This window comes from Eptatretus burgeri, chromosome 11, assembly GCF_056783735.1.
Source record: "Eptatretus burgeri isolate ZD-2024b chromosome 11, Ebu_testis_v1, whole genome shotgun sequence".
NCBI lineage: Eukaryota > Metazoa > Chordata > Myxini > Myxiniformes > Myxinidae > Eptatretus > Eptatretus burgeri.
In genome coordinates, this window is record NC_140971.1 from 53,847,645 (window position 1) to 53,853,829 (window position 6,185).

The following is a 6,185-nucleotide window of genomic DNA, read 5'->3' on the forward strand; positions in this document are numbered from 1 at the left end:
AGTGGGGGGAGTGGAGGGGTAAACACGGCCACAGACATAATCAAGATGATATATATCAAAAGGCTCTTCTGGCTAAACAGTGGCATGAGCTGAGCAGAGCTATGGCCCCCAACATCTCTGAAGGATTGCACTGCAGCCAATACCAGAAAGATAATTTCATACTCAATTTTATAGACCAGTCCACCCTGGAGAGAGAACATCCACGGACACGTGCTTCGGGATTGTTGGGCCTCCCCTTATGAGAGAGCTTTTTAAAATATTAATAAATGTAAAAGCAACAATCAAAACATTTAAACAGCTTTGATCATGCACCTTGACACCACGGCCAAAATACACAGTCCATCAAGCCTGTCCCACAAGCATACAGATGAACATCAACCCAAAGGCTGAATTATATAGTCAATCGAACACACACATCCTAACCCCAAACGTCAGAATGCATGGCTATACAATTGGACAATTCCTCAATAGGAATAGTTCCCCATTACAGCGAGGAGCAGAAGCTCCACCCCAGAGTGAACTGGTCAAACCATACAAGACATTAAGTCGAGACAGACCGCATCACTGTGGTGGGTACCGAGAAGCAATTGCCACACCAGCGATTGCTGCATGCATCCTGACCAACAGGAAATGCCTGCCACATATCAGCAGAAAACTGCAACTATATATATATATATATATATATATATATATATATATATATATATATATATATATATATATATATATATATATATATATATATATATATATATTGTTACGGATTTTAGAATCCGGTCTGAGGAATGCATCCACACATCCAGGTCCTCAGACAGTTATTTCCTTAAATGCATGTTCAGATTAGCCCCATCCCCATGTCTAATGGGATATTAAATGTGATGCATTGAGAAGGATAAAGGATAGATCCCCTCTCTTATGGAAAGCTTTTTTCTTTATGACAGACACGTTCACACACATTTCTTTCACGAGCTCTGAAGCCGGCCCTCATTTTTCCTCAGCAACATTATTTCGCGAGCTCCGATGGCCGCCTTTTTTGAGAGCACACGGATCGTCATGGTAACCGTGCCCCGGCGGGGTGAGCTTGGGGTGGACGGCACCCCGCGTTGTCGGTTCGGGGATATAAAAATGAGTGAGAGAAAGTGAAAGAGGGACGTTCTGAAGAGAAAGAGATACGTTCTGTGAGGAGAGATGTTCTGAGATATAAAAAAGTGAGGAAAAAGCAAAGGGCGAGAGAAGGGACCAAGAAGCGGGTGTCTGACCAGCGCCGACGAGACAATTCACCCTTCCCAGTGCTTCAGCAAGCTAGCGTGTGGTGCGCATGTGGGTGTGAGCGGCGCCGCCAACAAATGAGGCACGGGTCGATTACCAACAACACCGGGTCTAAACCCACGACGGACGATCTCGGTGCCCTCCAGACTTCGACTGGCGTTCAAGGCTGCCCCGTGAGAGGGTGCATGGCAAAGCTGGGTGCTGGCGACGGACGTGACACGCATGCACGCATTTTCCGGACGTTTTCGCTTCACAACTTCACAACTTTCTGGTGAGCGAGACGATTCTCCACCCCCCCCTTTCACCCCCCACCTGTATGATCTGCTTGGTACCCTTGTCTGCATTTAGCTGTAAGTTAACCCCCAATAAACATCTGCTGTTTGTCTCTTTCCTGGCATTTTTATTGATTTTGCTTTGAAATTCTTTACTTACCTCAGCAAATCAAAAGTTCTTTTTATTTATCGATTTCCAATCTGTCCGTGTTTGGCCCTTCCTTCTCTTGCTCAAGCATTGTCCGGGCCGAGATAGCCTGGGAGGTAATTACCATAGATTTGACCAAAAAAATCGTCGGCACGCACCGGCGGTTAAAACGCTCGGCCGCCCTAATTAAAATCTAATCACATAACATTGGTGCTTTGCCGAGGGCGCGCTCCCTGCTGAGGTAACCACGTGACCTCTAGTTAAACGGAATAATGAGACGGCGGACACTGGAACTCGTGGTTGACTGGGTGGCGTTCGTGGTTTTAAAACAACCCACCGTACCATAATGTTAATTGTGAGCGGTGGCCCCAGGTCCGGCTCTACGGAGGACAACCGGGGATTAATCCTCCTGAGTGACAAGCTGGTGTCTCAGTTCCCCCACCGCAACTATGTATATATATATATATATATATATATATATATATATATATATATATATATATATATATATATATATATATATATATATATATATATATATATATATATATATATACACACACTCACACTCACAAACCCAGAGACGATATTGTGATATTATTTAATATATGCTCCCTTACAAGGAACTTCAATGCTGAAGGAGACCATGAGGTCCATCAAAATCTGCACTCATATTGCCAGCTTTGGGTTGTTTATCTGTGCTCTATTTTTTTCAAATACTGAGTGTCAAGCAAGGAAGCGGCACGTACTATTTATAGTCATTGGAATGACTTGCCAGACTCAGAGCAGATGCTCTAACCATTACACCACCGAGTCTGGTTAATCACATCATAAACTAAAAGAGCACTCGGTGGAGCACATACCTCCGAAATGCCTGATCCTGATCCACGAGAACACATCGGGCCCATTACATTTTTGAAATATCATGCTATACAGTACTACATCGTGTTTGGCCCGATCTCTCAATGGTGAAGAATCACTTAAAAAATTTAATAATTCTCGCATCCAGATCTGGATTCAGATCTTCACCAAAATCAAATCAATTCGTCCTTGTGACACACTTAAACCTGCCCACCAAGTTTCGGCCGAATCTGTCAACAACTTTTTGAGATATTGTGTTATATATCATTTTTGCCCAATGTCTCAATATTCAAGAATCACGTAAAAAAAAAACATTTGATCCGGATCCGGATCCGGATCCAGATCGTCACCAAAATTTAATAAATTTTTACTCGTCACACACCCAACGTGTCCACCAAATTTAATCCGAATCCGTCGACAACCTTTTAAGATATCGTGCTATTTATTAATTTAGGCTGATCTCTCAATAGTGAGGAATCACATAAAAAAATATTGTAGTCGGATCCGGATCCGAATCCGGTTCTTCACCAAAATCTAATCAGTTTGTCCTTGTCACACACCGAACCTGTCCACAACTTTTTGAGATATCCTGTACACAAACAAACAGACACAAAGAGGTGAAAACATAACCTTCACCTTCGGTGGCGGAGGTAAAAAAAAGAAATTTCAGGTCAATATCCCTGAAATGTGCATGTTATTAAACAATTACATAAAAACAACTGCACATTAAATGGATTTGTTTTTCAAATAAAAACCAGATTAAAAAAAAATTCTTATCAAATCTCCTGCTGAGTTTAGGATTGTCAGCAATCACTCCTTTTGTAAAATACAAGCCAATGGCAAGAATTTCTGTTTTTATTCTTTCAACGAGACAGCACAATGACTACTACAGTACATTTCCCGTTCCATGAATCCTTTCAAAATCCCTTCTGGTGTTGTAAATGTCGGGGTGATGCAACTCAAAGCAGGCTGAGTTTCTCAGATGTTTGTCATGGGGTACATAATCAGAGTGTATACGGGTTAACAATGAGGACAAATGGCAATGTTGTGCCTTCAGCTGTTAACTGTTTCAGAAAAAAAAATTCATTTACTTGATTATTATGTGAAGTTATTGCTTGTAAACTGCCTGCTCAGCCAGCAAAAGTAGTCAAAGTATACAACTGAAAGGAGACAAAATGAATCGAAAAAGAAGGAATGAATATTTTACAAACTACCATGCAATATGCAGTCACTGCCATAGACACAAAATGAGAAGGACAATCCTGCTGCCATTGTATATTACCTCTGGTTACTTGCTTGTATTTTTATTGTAAATGTCAGCTCCTAAACCAACCTTGACTTTGTCGAAGAAAAAGAATGGTGAAGTCTTCTTGAGAAATGAAAAGGGACCAGCTCTGTACCTGGGGGCCCTCAGCAGTGGCCCCTCATGGAAAAGAAAAACAAAATGGCACATTAACAAATTTGACCAAAATGATGGATGATTAGCCAGAAGTTAGAGATTCAAAGGAAAACTCCACATAGGAAATTAAAATCTCTCAGAAAATGGATTTAACCAAAAAACTAATCATGGCAGAATTGCCCCTTGGTTTGAATGATGGCAGTTTGAAACAGATGATCAGGCAGAAAATTTGGAAAGGAAAAAAAAAAAAAACCGAGAAAATGCAAAGATTTTAATAAAGGGATAGAAACAAGAACTGCAGAAAGACAAAGCAAGTGATGAGAATTTCAATTAGGCAACTTTCATGAGACGCAGGAAACGATTGATAGAATCATCAACATCGATGTTCCTTCAGTGCTGCCGAAGGTACTTCAACGGTGGTTTGTCATTGCTTTCCAATAATAAATTTGTAATTTGTCAGCTCACCTATTCTTTGCGAAGAACATTGTGCAATCTTTAACATCCGCCAACGATCAGTGCCGGCAGATGGGTCCTCCGGCTTAATGTCCATCCGATCACTCTGCATGGATGCATCCCTCTGTTTATAGCACATTTGCAGACACTCAAATGCTTCAATGCATCACTCTGCATGCAAAACACCATGGTGACAGCTTATATTTGGGTTGAGAGTTGAATTCATGGAAAGCACATCAAAGGCAAATACACTTACTTCTAAGCTATCCCACCAGGCCCAATATTGAAATTTGAAAGTTAAAAAGAAAAACTCATTATTAATGTTGCGTTAATTATTTATTAAATTTTTTGAATCCTTTTATATCATTAAAATGATAGAAGGTACATGTTGAGTGAACAAAGAAAAACATTATTTCCAACTTGGATGAACATATTCCAACAGCATGGTGAGCCCTCATCTCAAACCCAATGGTCCACACACAATTTTCCCCAACAGTACCTTACCCTGCAACCCAAATGCAGATATTTTGATAACATTTCCCAATCTTCCACAAACGGAAAACATTTTTCGATCTGGTTCCTCCGAGTCCCTGGGCTGTCCAATGCTGGATGCTCATTTCGCTTCTCGGCGATATCGCGCCATCACGCCCCTGGGAACGAGCGATGTTGTCCTGCTTACAAATGGTGGCCATGTCACCTGGCAGGGCCAGCAATCGTTTTTCACAAGAACCGTGTGGCATTTTTCACATTATATACAGAGCTTGCACATGCTTTGCTATATTGTACTCCTATTTGCAAAGGCAAGCAAGTTCGAATTTTCAATTTATACGTTTCTTGTCCAAACGCAGCCATAATTAACATGCTAAAAGTGCAATTAAATTGCAATTGAAGCTCTCGTTCTGTCGAGCTATTTTATTCCAAAATCACCTTTTGACCGGAACAAACAGAAAGTGTCTTTTTTTTCTGAATATTAACAAAGCGTTGTCGATGAATAATATTTGCTGCCAAAAAAAGCAAAGAGAAAAGGAAAGCACAGCGAAGATATAATGCTTCAATATTTGAATCGATGTAACTGTTTTATGGCCATTCACTGACTGATTGAAACAAACCATGATGAGACCCCCTCCCCCCCCCCACGTAAAAACAAAATATTCCTTTATGATGCGTAGTGCCTCATACATTTATTTATAGCGAACAAATACAAACCGTTGCTTCACTGAGGGGAATTAACACCAAGCAGAATTCAAACATTAATTTTTTTAATTAATTTGTAATATTAATATCAGATTTTTTTAATAAGCAACTGAATTTAACAATTTAAGTTTATTTTTTAAATTGAATTTCAATTTTTTTTTTCATACACAAAGGAGAGGTCGGTGCAGCTTCGAAGTTTGATACCATTTCACAATGCACTGGCCTCACCACACATTGCTGCAATGGGACAAACACCGCCACATTATTAAAACACCTCACCACCATGTAATTCAAAACACCTCACCACATGTCGCGAGAGACAATAATGTTTTAATTGACTGCAAGCGGATGAGTTGCCGTGTTGTCATGATTTACACCAAGCAGAATTAAAACATTTATTTTACAAATTCATTTGTAATTTTCGTGATATTGCATTTTTTTTTAATAAGCAAATGAAGTTAAAGATTGAAGTTAAAAATATATATTTCAATTTTTTTTTTCATTTTCAAACAAAATACGCTTAGAACACACACACACACAGCAGAGGTAGGTTCAGCCCAGAAGTTTGGTACGATTTCACAAAAGTATG

The 6,185-nt window shown here is 40.0% G+C and overlaps 1 long non-coding RNA gene across 1 annotated transcript in view; it reads right to left on the bottom strand.

Annotated features, from left to right (window-relative positions):
- Positions 1-3,399: 3,399 nt before the first annotated feature.
- LOC147017091 (uncharacterized) overlaps positions 3,400-6,185 on the bottom strand; it is a 13,341-nt gene continuing 10,555 nt past the window's right edge. The window contains exons 2-4 of the long non-coding RNA XR_015049338.1: positions 4,415-4,573; positions 3,884-3,973; positions 3,400-3,710 (exon numbers count right to left, since the gene is read on the bottom strand). This is a non-coding gene — a long non-coding RNA (uncharacterized LOC147017091). The remainder of the gene's footprint in view (positions 3,711-3,883; positions 3,974-4,414; positions 4,574-6,185) is intronic.